This window comes from Kogia breviceps, chromosome 15 (genome assembly GCF_026419965.1).
Source record: "Kogia breviceps isolate mKogBre1 chromosome 15, mKogBre1 haplotype 1, whole genome shotgun sequence".
NCBI classification, from domain to species: domain Eukaryota; kingdom Metazoa; phylum Chordata; class Mammalia; order Artiodactyla; family Physeteridae; genus Kogia; species Kogia breviceps.
Genome location: NC_081324.1, coordinates 89,663,263 through 89,677,677, shown reverse-complemented (window position 1 = coordinate 89,677,677; position 14,415 = coordinate 89,663,263). Strand labels below are relative to the sequence as shown.

The window sequence follows — 14,415 nt, the reverse complement described above, 5'->3', positions numbered from 1 at the left end:
GTGCTGCCAGAGCGGACACAGCCAGGCCTCGATCCCACACCCCACATCCGGGCTGTCCCTGTGAGAGACCACAGTCCTCGGCTCCTGTCCTGCCTTGATGGCCCACTAGCGTCAGTCAGGTCCCGTCTTTGACTCATGCCTGAGTGTGGGTGTTAAGTCTCACGAGTTCGCCTTGTTGAGAGGCTTCCCGATGGAAGGAATGAGAAGTCCCCGTCTGTGGTCAGTGCAGTGCTGGTGGCAGGTGAGCTCTGTGCCTGGCGCTTCCCGTGTTTCTCTTACTGTTTAGCTCCACACTCACTCTAAGCTACTTTGGTACCAGGGTCCCACCAGGTGGCAGGGCTGGGTTTGAACCCCTCTATCTCCCTAGAAATGAAGTGCTCTTTGTTACACTGCTGTTAATTATGCTGTTTTCATCAGTGTATAAATCAGCTAATTTCTTTAGATATCTCAAAATCCTTACTGGCATTTGTCATAAACTAAAGCTGGAAAGACTGAGGGTCTGAAAAAATTAGGATCACAAAAGGCATACCTCATTTGCATTATTAGCCATTTTACTATCGCATAGTTTTTGACAAACTTTTTTGAGCTCCAATTTCCAATCTGTACAACTAGAATGGGGTTACGTGGTCTTGTGGTGTCTGGCCAGTCCATTCATCCTGTGCTGGGGGCCGGAATCCTGACCCCCCCTCCTCACTGAAAATGCAGTGCTCTGGCCTGCCTCGCCGAAGCCATATTCTATCCCGTCGGCCATTGACGGCCCAGGTTTTGGGCATGTGAGTCAAGAAGTTGTATTTACCAAGACCCTATAAACGGGTGCCAAGCGGTGGCCTCGCTTGGAGGGTGGAGCTGCTCTTGTGCATCCTCCCTACCTGGAGAACCCGATCTTCAGCCGGGGTGGAGGGTTCTAGACTTAAAATGAAGCAGAGACGTAACTAGGGAAGGTCCCAGTGATGTCATTTGAGGTCTGGACCCACTCGTCCCTGAGGTATCTACACTCTCAAATTCTGTTTGCTTCCTAATCTGCTGCTTTAGTTGCATTCTGTCTCTTGCAATCGAAAGAGTTTTGACTAACGTAGGTATTACACCTGCCTTAGCTATTTGCAAGATTCTTCATAAGACCAAAGTAAGAAATAAATAATGCATAGGCCCCTTTTTTTTTTTTTTTCATTTTAAAAAACTGTGCTGGGGCTTCCCTGGTGGCGCAGTGGTTGAGAGTCCGCCTGCCGATGCAGGGGACACGGGTTCGTGCCCCGGTCCGGGAGGATCCCACATGCCGCCGAGCGGCTGGGCCCGTGAGCCACGGCCGCTGAGCCTGCGCGTCCGGAGCCTGTGCTCCACAACGGGAGAGGCCACGGCAGTGAGAGGCCCGCGTACCGAAAAAAAAAAAAAAAAAAAAAAAAAAAAACACAACAAAAAACGGTGCTAACATGCATCTAACATAAAATATACCACCCTAACTATCTTAAGTGTACACTCCAGTGTGTTAAATATATTCATAATATTGTGAACATATTACCATCATCCATCTCAATAGCTCTTTTCATCTTGCAACACTAAAATTCTGTACCCATTAAACTCCCCAAAGCCCCCTCCACCAGCCTCTGGTTACCGGCTTTCTACTTTCTGTCTGTACCTCATACAAGTGGGATCCTACAGTATCTGTCCTTATGTGACGGGCTTATTTCACTGAGCATAATGTCCTCAAGGTTTATCCATGTCAGAATTTCCTTCCTTTTAAGGCTGAAAACTATTACATTGTATATATACATCACATTTTGCTTATCCTTTCATCCATTGATGGACACTTGGGCTCTTTTCCACATTTTAGCTGTTGTGAATGATGTCACTGTGAACATGGGTGTACAAACGTCTCTTTGAGACCCTGCTTTTAATTATTTAGTTATTCCCAGAAGTGGAATTACGGGATCATGTGGTAATTCTGTTTTAAATTTTTTGAATACATAGACCTCTCGTAATTCTGAAATACACGTTCTCTGCCTTTCCCAAGCTGCAAATCCTTCTGTCACTGGTAACAACATTCCTCCGGTCTCCCATTCTAGAAATCTCAGTCCTTTTCCTTCTTCTTGTTCCCTGATGTATAGTCTGGAACCAAGTCCTGTTCTTGTTTCAGTACATCGCGTTTAATTTCATGTGCATTCCCTCTCCCACCCCCTCTAATAATTCACTCGTGTACCGTTGCTGTCACCTAAGGAACAGGGCTGACAGAGGGTGGTGGTTCAGATGGCGGGTCTGCCTGGGCTCAGGTCCTGGACACATCACTCAACATATAACCTCAGACATGCCTTCTCAGCTCCTCGGTTTCCTAACACATGAGGATGATCATAATAGTACATGCTACATATGATTGTTAGGAGGGCCGAATGCAATAGGGAGTGGAAAGCCTTGTATATAGTGAGGGCCCAATAAACACCATTATTAATGGCCCTTACTGCTACTGCCGCTTTCCCCTAGTCCTGAATGTGAGTCCGAGGGCCCCGTAGGGCCATCCAGTTTAATCTTGCTCTTATGTAGGTGGGAAACAGCGGTGGTAACAGATGTCACTGGGGAACCAGGACGTGAACCTTGAGTCCCAGTGCCTGCCTGTGCTCTGCTGTGTCCCCCAGGTGGACCTCTCAGTTGCGCCTCTAGAATCATACCTTGTCTCCATCCCCAGCTTTTACTAGCTTATTGTAACTTGCTTTCTGCTATGATCTGAATTTTTGTGTTTCCCCCAAATTCATATGTTGAAATCCTAAACCCCAAAGTGAAGGCATTAGGAGCTGGGGCTTTGGAGGTGTTTAGGTCATGAGGGTGAAGCCCTCCCGACTGGAATCAGTGCCCTCATAAAAGACCCGAGAAAGCTAGCTCACCTCTTCTCTTCTCCCAGGTGAAGTCAGTGACCTAGAAGGGGGGGCTCTCAGCGGAACCCAACCACGCTGGCACTCTGGTCTTCGGCTTCCAGCCTCCAGAACCGTCAGCAATAATTCCTGCTGTTTATAAGCCACCCAGTCTTGGTGTTACAGCAGCCCGAATGGAGTTAAGACCATCCGGACTGCCACGCTGCTGTCTAGTCAGCCACGGCCGGCACGGACTTCTCCCAGCCAGGATACTGTTGGTATTAATCTCCTGCTCAGTCAGTCCCCAGCGCCCCTACTTGCAAATCTACTCTCTTCTAATTTAAAGCTTTCCCAGCTTTCAAGTCCCACCTTAGGGCCATTCCCTGGGAATCTCTCCCTCCCTTCTCGGCCCTTAGTGATCTCTGACTGAGGCTCCACATCAGACTCTCACGCCCGCCCGGGGCAGCTTTTTTCTCTCCTAGTTTCCCATCTGGTGTGTTTATCTGCATTGGGGAATGTAAGCCTGGTCCCGGCCACGGCCTTTCCCTTGGGGTCCTTCACGCCTGTTACTTGTTCCCTCCCTTTTAACGCTCCTGCTTTAGGACAATAAACTGGCAGTCATTTGGTTCATCCCCACAGGCCGTTATGTGGGTACATTTTTCAAAGCTTTGCTAAATGTAATTAGAAGTTTCAAATAATATTAAAAGCTAGTGAGTTTTATTATGGTGGTGGGTATGCAATTGCGCATTTGTCAAAAGGTACACACGTTGGGCTTCCCTGATGGCGCAGTGGTTGAGAGTCCGCCTGCCGATGCAGCGGACACGGGTTCGTGTCCCGGTCCGGGAAGATCCCACATGCCGCGGAGCGGCTGGGCCCGTGAGCCATGGCCGCTGAGCCTGCGGGTCCGGAGCCTGTGCTCCGCAGCGGGAGAGGCCACAACAGTGAGAGGCCCGCGTACCGCAAAAAAAAAAAAAAAAAAAAAAAAAAAAAAAAAAAAAAAAAAAAAAAGGTACACACGTTGATATAAAAAGAGTGACTTTTAGTTTATATAAATTATATCTCAATAAATCTTTACTTAGGAAATACCTAGTGGTTTTCCTATCATTTGGAGTGTGGTTAGCCAGCTGTACCAGTGCAGGGGATGTAATAGGATTTCAACTGCTTGTCCCAGAGGAGCGTGATTAAAGGCAATTACTTTCTTTTTTGTATGTGTCTGTTTTCTACATGATGAGCCATGATCACATCTTGTTATAATTTGAAAAACAATCATTTTGTTAACAATTAAATAATTCTCCTTGTTCTTAATCACTGGAAAACAAAAGTGCTCAATGAAAAGGCGCAGTTGGAAGAACTGAATTCATTCACACTTACCCTAAAAGGAGCAGCCAGGGCCAAGGAGAGGGTTGAACAGCAGCTGGAGTCCTGGGGCTAGTAGGTGAGGCCACACGGGGACAGTAAGGTGCTGATTCAGGCTCCAGAAGAAACGGAGAGACAGCAAGTAGTGGTGGAAGGGAAGGCTGAAGCTACTAGTAGTGGGTGTTGACGATTTTGCCCACAGGCTTTGAAATACTTTAAAACAGCACATTAATTAAATTAGCTAAATGAGAAGAACAGAGAGAAAAATCACTGATATAGAAAAAATAAACATATAATAGAGATTATCAACAAAATTGTTAACAGATTCTTTGAAAATGCCAATTAAATGATGAATCTCTCAAAAATGTTGAGAAAAATAAAAAGTAAACAGCATCTAATGAAAAAAGTTTTGAAAAATTATTAGTGGAAATTATAAAATATGAAAATTTAGATCAAATATTTTTTTCAGAAAATACAGAGAAGAGATGAAACTCACTTTGAACTTCAATAAAGAAATCCAAAAGAACTTTAGCAAACTGAGTCTAGCAATATATTAAAAACAACAGTGACAAGTAGGTTCACCCTAGGATTGAAACAGTTAACTTTGGAAAATCTATTACTATTAATTAACACATTCAGATGAATCGATTTAAAGATAAGAAATAGAGGAAGTATGTGATAAAATTGAAAGAATTCCAATTCTTTCTTTAGGAAAAAAAATGCTTGGGATAGAAAGGAGCTCCCTAAATCTGCTCCCAATCTGGTGTTTGGTGCTCATCAGATGTCAAACTCAGTGAAGAAACCTAACCTATTTAAAACCCCTTTAGTTAAAAAATTTAAACAAGACAAGAACTGTCACCGTGGCTTTAAATTTTTATGTTCATCAAACATATGCATGCTGTTATACACTGAATGTCTATGCCCCCCCCAACCCAAATTCATGTGTTGAAGCCCTAAGCCCCAAAGCGACGGTATTTGAGGCAGGGCCTTTGGAGGTAAGGTGGTATGAGATCACGAAGGTGGGGCCCTCATCATGGGATCTGTGCCCTTCTAAGAAGAGGCACCGGAGGGCTTGAGCTCTCTCTCTGCCCCGTGAGGACACGGCGAGAAGGCAGCCATCTGCTGACCAGGACCCAACCACCCTGGCTGGAACCCTGATCTGAGACTCTGAGCCTCCAGAACAGTGAGAAGATCTGTTTTGTTGTCTAAGTCACTCATTCTATGGCATTTTGTTACAGCAGCCCAAGCTGACAAAGACACACCGTGCACTTGGTTTACGGAGGAGATCACCATGTCCGTTAGGGGACAATGCGCTTTATCTCCGTTGTGCATCCTGCTTCTGTGATGAGGCACCCGCCATAGGTTTGTTGTCGGGGTGAGGGGTTGTCTTCCACAAGTGCACACTCTTCCCACGTCCTCATGCTTCCAAAGTAGTACCTTGTCACTGTTGTCAGGGCAATATTCAGCATTGATACACTGTGATTCTGTAAGCACATTTTCTTATGACTTTGAATGCATTGCTCCATGATCTTCTTGCTTCCAGCAGGAAGCTTTTCTGATTCCTAATCGTTTGTATGTGACCTTTTTCTTCCTGCAAGCCCGTTAGATTTTGATTTTGTGCCCAGTGTTCTGGGTTTTCTCAATAATATGCATTTGTTTTGACCAATTTTTTTCTTTTTTGGGGGAAAAAAAACCCATTTTGTTTGGAAATAATTTCAAACTTACAGAAAAGTTGTAGGAGTGAGAACAGTACATAGAGCATCTGAATATCCTTTACCCAGATTCACCTATTGTAAACAATTCACCCCACTTTTGCGTTACTGTGTTACGTATTCTCTGTCTCTCTCCCATATGTGTATGCGATGTTATTTGAGAATTGCATAAATGTACCTTTACCCTTAAATACTTCAATGTGTATTTCCTAAGAAAAGGACATTTTCTTACATAAGCCCCTTACAGTTATCAACTTTTAATAGTGATACAATTCTGTTAATCTATTGTCCATGCTCAAATTTCATCAAATGACCCAATAACAAACAAAAATATGTACAGAGAGATAGATCTAGATATATCTTATTGGTTCTGTTTCTCTGTTTCTCTAATACTCAACCCAGTTTAAAACTGGGCAAGAGACCTGAACAGACACCTCACCAAAGATGATGTAGAGATGGCAAATAAGCATATGAAAAGCAGCTCAGTATCATACATCATTAAGGAAGTGCAAATGAAAACGACAATGAGATACCACCGGGTACATATAGAATGGCTAAAATCCAAAACACTGAGAACACCAAATGCTGACGAGGATGAGGAGCAACAGGAACTCTCACTCATTGCTGGTGGGGATGCAAAATGGTACAGCCACTTTGGAAGACAGTTTGGCATGTCTTTTAAAAAATTAAACCTGCTCTTACCATGTAATCTAGAAATCGTGCCCCTTGGTATTTATCCAAATAAATATGTCCAAATGAAATTTCATGACTATTTCATATCCACGTGAAAACCTACACATGAATATTTATAGCAGCTTTTTTCATGAGTACTGAAACTTGGAAGCAATTGAGATGTCCTTCAACTGGTAAATATATAAACACACTGTGTGCATCCATAAAATGGAATATTATTCAGAAATTTTAAAATGAGCTGTAAAAAGACATGGAGGAATCTTGAAAGCACATTGCTAAGTGAAAGAAGCCAATGTGAAAAGGCTACCATATGATTTCAGCTATATGATTTCAACTATATGACCCTCTAGAAAAGGTGAAACTGTGGAGACAGTAAAAAGATCAGTGGTTGCTGAGATTTGGGGGCCAGTTCTAGTTATGGAGAGAGGTGCAAATAGGTGGAGCATGGGAGATTTTTTTTTTTTTTTTTTTTTTTTCTTTTTGTGGTATGCGGGCCTCTCACTGCTGTGGCCTCTCCCGTTGCGGAGCACAGGCTCCGGACGCGCAGGCCCAGCGGCCATGGCTCACGGGCCCAGTCGCTCCGCGGCATGTGGGATCTTCCCGGACCAGGGCACGAACCCGTGACCCCTGCATCGGCAGGCGGATTCTCAACCACTGCGCCACCAGGGAAGCCCAGCATGGGAGATTTTTAGGACAGTAAAACTAATCATGATACTGTAATGGTGGATACAACTTTGTCAAAACTCGGGGAATGTAGAACACAAAAAGTGAATCCTGGTGTAAACTGTGAAATTTAATAATAATCATAATGTATCAATATTAGTGCATCAATTGTAAAGAATATACCTCAGTAATATAGGATGTGAATATAGGGGAAATTGTCTGCAGATGGGGGAATGGAGTATAAGAGAACTCTGTACTTTACAATCCATTTTTAGGTAAAACTGACACTGCTCTAAAAAAAAAACCGTCTATTAATAAAAAAAAAAAAAAAAATCCAAAACTGAAGATGGGCCATAAAAAAAGAATTTTACAAGTTGGTCTTACTCATGGATATAGACTTTTAAATCCTCAATTAAATGTGAACAAAAGTGAATCCGGCAATATACATGTATCTATAAATATGTGTTTTTATATGTACACAATAGACATTTTTTTATGGACTTAAATTTGATCATTTAGGTTTATCCCAGTAGTACACAGGCAACTGGACATTAGGAAATCTTTTAACATAATTCACCAAATCAACAAATTATAGAATAGACAAGAACTGTATGACCCTCTCAATAGATGCAGAAAATAACATCCTAAAACTTTTGATATTCAATGTTAAAAAATGAAAAGGAAAGAAAATTATTTTTCAAAGTAGGAGTAGAAAGGATCTTCCTTAACCTGAAAAGGTATTTGTACTAATAGCTTTCAATACATACCATTCTACTATACAGCCTTTCCAGTTGGGAAAAAATCAAATCTGCCTGGTAGCACTGCTTCTATTCAATACTCTTGAGAAGAATTTCCCGTGCAAGTCAGAAAAAGTATTGTTCACAATAAAAAGTGATTAACAAATTTAAATATATTAAAATTCAAATTTTCTGTACAACAAAAAAATCACCATAAGCAAAATAGAAAGACTAGCATCACGTGAGAAGGAACTTAACAATAATTACACGGAATTAGTATCCAGAATACATTAAATAAAGACCTCCTGTAAATCTATAAGCAAAAGTCAGAAAACTAAAGCTCTTCACAGAACACGTGAACAGGGGAGTAATGGGAGCCGTCATCTATTACTGGTGGATACACGTCCACAGGAGGACAAGGAAATATGTGTCAGATTGTTCCTTGAAGTAATGCTGAATCAGTTGCAAAAGTAAAAATTACTTTGGATCAAGAAAGTAAACACTGCCCCTCATTAGGCTGGAAGGACAGACATAAATTAAGGCACCTGCAAAGTTAACAGGAAGCAATGTTTCTCCCTAGGACAAGCTGTAAATTTTCATCAAGTAGCCCTCTGAGAGTGATTGCTGCTTTCTTCCTCACCGAGAAAACTTCATCTCTAAAATCATAAACCATCATAAACGGTGCCCTTTGAAAGTATATCAGTAAAAATAAAATATCTCACTCTTGCCTGGGGGATCTAAATGACTTTGACCCAGAGAAGCAACCTCTTTTCCAACCCAGGGGCAGAGCTTCAGATAAGTCTGGACACAGCCTTCCACAGTCATCTTATTTTTGTAGTTTCTTAGGAAACCAGACCCTGGACCCACTTGGCATTCTGGACCTGATATCGTTCCCTTTACACACAGCCTTGTTGTGCTATCAAAACACTGCTTCGTGTAAATTTCACCCAAATTTACCTTTCACCTAAATACTTTAATTATTGATCTCTTCCTTTGGACTGATGACCCATGCTTTCTCAGGCGTTTACCTTCCCCCATTGCAATGAGTCAATAAATTGAACGTTGTTGAACTACAGATCTGTACCTGGTGACGGATAAAGTCCCTAGGCTGATTAGGCTAGGAATAGTAAAACCAAACAAAACTAAAAACTAAAAACAAACAAAAAGCACCAAATATCTAGCAATCAGCATAAATTATGATGTATTCATAAATTGAACACTATACCATAGTTTAAATGAATGAGCTGTATCTATATTCATCCATATAGGCAAAACCTAATGTTGAGTTTTTAAAAAAGGAATTAAAACAATGTTACATCTTACCTATCATTCATATGATTAAAAGTAAAACAAAAAATAAATAAAATAAAACAAAATATCTGCTGTAGACTGCCTGATGTGTCCCCTTGAAATTCATAAGTTGAAACCTACTCGTCAGTGTGATGGTGTTTGGAGGTGGGGGCTTTGGAAGGCCATCAGGTCATGAGGGGGAGCCCTCGTGAATGCAATTGGTGCCCTTACAAAGAGGCCCCAGGGGTCTCCCTTGCCCTTTCTGCCATGTGAGGGCACAGAGAAAAGATGGCCGTCTGTGAACCAGCACTGGGGCCCTAAGGAGACACTGAATCTGCTGGTGCCTTGATCTTGGACTTCCCATCTTCCAGAACTGTGAGGAATATAGTTCTGTTGTTTATAAGCCACCCAGTTCACGGCATTTTGTTATAGCAGCCCAGATGGATTAAGACAACATCACTACATGTAGTCTGTGTAGTAAAGCTACAGATGCTCTGAGTAGAAAGACACAGGATGAATTAGAGCCGTCTCTCCTTGGGCTGGGAGGGATGGCTCAAGGGAGTGGTACTGATGTATTGGGGCTAATGAATAGCTGATAACAATTTTATTTCTTTTATTAAAATATTTAAAAGCAAATATGAACAAATACAATTCTTAATAATTTGGGGGTGATAGATACCTGAGTGTCTGTGCATTAGCCTCCATACTTCTGTGGATTTTAAAATGTTTACAAATTAAATAGAAAAACAAATAATGGTAATGGTGGCTTAGTCCTGATTTTAATGGGAATTCTTATGACCCTCTCCAACTACATGATTAATATGTATTTTTTATCATGTTAAGCTGATACATAAGCCTTCCAATTTTAAGGGTTGAAAAATGTAGATGGACATTCAAATTTATCAAATGCATATTTAACTGTCTATATAAATGATCATATGGTTTTCATGCTTGATATGTTAATATGGTGAATTTATTAATAGTTTTCTTAATTTTGTAGAATTCTTGAATGCCTGGCATGGACCCCATTAGGTCATGATATATTTTAAATGAATACTCCAATTTGTCAAGCTTTTATTTTTGCATCAGTATCTATAGGTGATTTCTAGTTGTTGGTTTTTTAATGCTGCCTTTGTAGCATTACATCCAAGTTATCCTGTTTTCGTAATATGAAGAGAGAGACTTTCCATTCTACATTCACTGCAACAGTTTATTCCTTACCATTTAAAGATTTGAAAAAATTCAGCATTTGAAATGTGTAACCTGGTGCTTTCCAATGATTATGACTGAAAAATTTTCCATTTTACCAAAGGTTATTGCTCTGCAAGGTTTTCTATCTTTTAACTTAATTATGGTTATCTAAATATTCCTTGGAAATAATTCATTCCATGGTAATTTCAAAATTAGTATAGAATCAGGCAAAGTATTGTGCTACCAATCTTTTATTTTTCTGTGGTTATTTCCACATTCTCATTCCCAGTTTTGCATACCTGTGCACTTTTCACCTTTTTTCTTAATTTGGATTGGTAATGATTTACCTATATACATTTTCTTTTAAAAAAAAATTTGTATTGATCCAAAGAAGATGGCCAAAACGCACATGAAAAGATGCTCGACATCTCTAATTATTAGAGAATGCAAATCAAAACTACAGTGAGGTATCACCTCACACCAGTCAAAATGGCCATCATCAAAGAGTAAATAATAAATGCTGGAGAGGGTGTGGAGAAAAGGGAGCCCCTTCCATTCTGTTGGTGTGAATGTAAATTGGTGCAGCCATTATAGAACACAGTATGGAGGTTCCTTAAAAAACTAAAACTAGAGCTACCATATGATCCTGCAATCCCACTGCTGTTAGGAAACTGTTGACCGAAACCACTTGCCTTGGGCAGCCATGACGATAACCACTTGCCTGAGTTTTCTCACAACGGGATGTCCCAATAAGGAGCACGGTGCTGCCACCAAAAACTAACTGGGAGAACTCAGGAGGGGCCGCCAGAAAGAGGGAGGAGACACCAGCCCATAATACTGTCATACCGACCTCCCAGAATCCTTCGCACTGGAATCCACCTTGGCTGAGAGATGCGCGCACAGCCAGAAAGGACCCAGAGTCAGACCAAATATGGGCCAAGCAAGATGATTGGCCAGAGACAACCCAGAAACTAACCCCATCACCATAAAACCTGAGACTGTGAGCCACACGGCAGCGCAGTTCTCCTCGGTTCCCTTACCCTGCTGCTCTCTGCCTGGAGGGCCCCTTCCCAACAAAGTCTTTTGCTTTGTCAGCATGTGTGTCTCCTCAGACAATTCATTTCCAAGTGTTAGACAAGAGCCCGCTCTCGGGCCCTGGAAGGGGTCCCCCTTCCTGCAACATTTCTGGGCTCTGGAGAAAACCATAATTCAAAAAGATACATACACCCCAATGTTCACCGCAACACTATTTACAATAGTCAAGACACGAAAACAACCTAAATGTCCATCGATAGATGAATGGATAAAGAAGATGTGGTACATATATACAGTGGAATATTACTCAGCCATAAAAAAGAATGAGATAATGCCATTTGCAGAAACATGGATGGCCCTAGAGATGATCATACTGAGTGAAGTCAGAGAGAGAAAGACAAATATCATATGAAATCACTTATATGTGGAATCTAAAATATGACACAGGGACCTTCCTGGTGGTCCAGTGGTTAAGACACTGTGCTTCCACTGCAGGGGGCATGGGTTCGATCCCTAGTCAGGGAACTAAGATCCCATATGCCTCGTGGCATGGCCAAAAAGTTTAAAAATAAAAATAAATAAATAATGAAAGTAAATAAGAAAAAAAAGACACAAATAAACTTATCTACGAAACAGAAACAGACTCACAGACGGAGAACAGACTTGTGGCTGCCAAGGAGGAGGTGGGGGGAGGGATGGAGTGGGAGTTTGGAGTTAGCAGATGCAAATTATTATATATAAAATGGATAAAACAACAAGGTCCTACTGTATAGCATAGGGAACTATATTCAGTATTTTGTAATAACCTATATGGGAAAAGAACCACTTTGCTGTACACCTGAAAATAACACACCATTGTAAATCAACTATACTTCAATGAAAAAAATCTTTTTCATTGAAGTATAGTTGATTTACAATGGTTTTTTAAAATTGAAGTCCTTGTTGTTTATCTATTTTATATATAGTAATGTATATATTTTAATCCCAAACTCCTAATTTATCCCCCCCCCACCTTTCCCCTTTGGTAACCATAAGTTTTCTATGTCTGTGAGTCTGTTTCTGTTTTGTAAATAAGTTCATTTGTATCACTTTTTAGATTCCACATATGAGTGATATATGATGTTTGTCTTTCTCTGTGTGACTACTTCACTTAGAATGATAATCTCTAGGTCCATCCATGTTGCTGCTAAATTTTCAAAGAACTAGATTTATGTGATACATAAGGACTGATTTATGTGCTGCATCGTCGACTGAAAAAAATGCACAACCTAAAAGTTGAGAGTTATGTTTTATTTGGTGGACATTCTGAGGACTTCAAGCTCAAGACACAGCATGTCAGATAACTGTGAGAGACTGCTCTGAAGAGGCGAGGCGAGGGGGGGGGGCGCCAGGATACATAGGAGTTTTTGCAACAAAGACCAGGTAGATGGAACATCAAAAGATTACTGTTGATTAAAGAAAACCAGATACCTCAGGTTAAGGGATTTAGTGCTTTTCTACTTACGGGAAGATGCGAGAGTCTGGGCTCACTGAAGTCATCCCTTTGATGTGCACCTCAGCTCTCTGGGGCCAGTGTCCTGTGTCTTCCCATCCTGAGTCCCCTCAGGGTGCACTGTCAGGGGTGGGGGGTGGCTGCAGCAGGTGACCGCTAGATGGAGGCATCCTCTTTCTAGCCTGAGTTCCCTCAGGGCTCACACTCGGGCGGTAAAGTGATGGCTTGATGGCAGCAACATCCTTTGTTTACTGTTATGGCAGGCAATATCTTTCTTTCACACATTTATTTCTTCTGCTTCCCAGACGTCTATTTTGTTTCTTCCCAATGTCTTTACTGCCTAATTCATTTATTTCCACGTTTTACTGTTAAAGTAGTGGGATACTCCACTTTGCACTATGTGATCTAAAATTCTTGCAACAATACACTTAAGAGTTTAAGTGTATTAAGTGTTTCCTTAAGTGTTTCCTCTTAGTTTCCCCCCACCACCTTCACTCTCTGGCTTCAGGTCAGCTCCGCCTCAAGACCCCCGGCGACACAGGAGGGCTGACGCCAGGTCCAGACGCCCATCCTCGCAGCCCGCCTACCCGCGCAGAGGAGGCGGTGGGAGCTCCCGGCCAGATGCGCCGTGGCGCCCTCTGGGAAATGTAGTTCTAGAGCGAGCAGCGCTATGGGACATGTAGTTCTGCGCGGACACTTGCGCGGCCCTGCGGCGTCAGCGTCGCGCCCCTGGGGAGAGGTCAGGTGTGGGGGGCGGTGTCCGCGTTTGCCGGGGTCCAGCTGCGGGCCCGCAGCACAGCCGTGCGGCCGAGTGAGGCAGCCGGTGAGGGTCGGAACCGGGGGTTCTTGGGGTGAGTGGCTGAGGACTGCGGAGACTGGGTGATTCGGACCTTGGGGTCGCAGGTCGCGGGCCTGGAGCGTGACAGCTGCGTCGGGCGCTGTGCGGACTTGGGGAGGAGAGTACCGGGGCTGCGGGGGTGGGTGATTGGGGCGAGCTGGCGTGGGGAAGGGGTTTTAAGTGATTTCGGACGTGCGAGAGCCGGTGTGTGGGGATCCGTGGGTCCGCAGACGGTGACTGGACAGCTGTAGTGATAAATGATGTGGGGTGCGCAGCACTGGTGCTTGAAGGTTACCTGCGTCGGTCTGAAGGCGTCAGTGATGCGGCACCTGGACCTGGGGTGCCTTCCGGAGGTCGGTGACGGCGGCCTGTGTGGAGAGCAGAAACTGGGTGCCTGCTGGGGTGGGCAGAGGCCGACGAGCTTGCTGTTGGAGGAACCGTGACGTTTAACGTTTGTGGGGTGAATGACCGCGGTCCTGTATGGTTTGGGGATGGCTGGGGTTTGTGAGAGTTCTGTGAATGGGGACACCGGATCTCACTGTTGGAGGGAGAAACTTTCTCAGTAGCTTAT

The 14,415-nt window shown here is 42.9% G+C and overlaps 1 long non-coding RNA gene across 1 annotated transcript in view; it reads right to left on the bottom strand.

Moving 5' to 3' along the window:
• The window catches only part of LOC136792639 (uncharacterized), a 54,367-nt gene that overhangs the window by 16,666 nt on the left and 23,286 nt on the right, over positions 1-14,415 (bottom strand). Inside the window, exon 2 of the long non-coding RNA XR_010836721.1 lies at positions 4,209-4,434. This is a non-coding gene — a long non-coding RNA (uncharacterized lncRNA). The remainder of the gene's footprint in view (positions 1-4,208; positions 4,435-14,415) is intronic.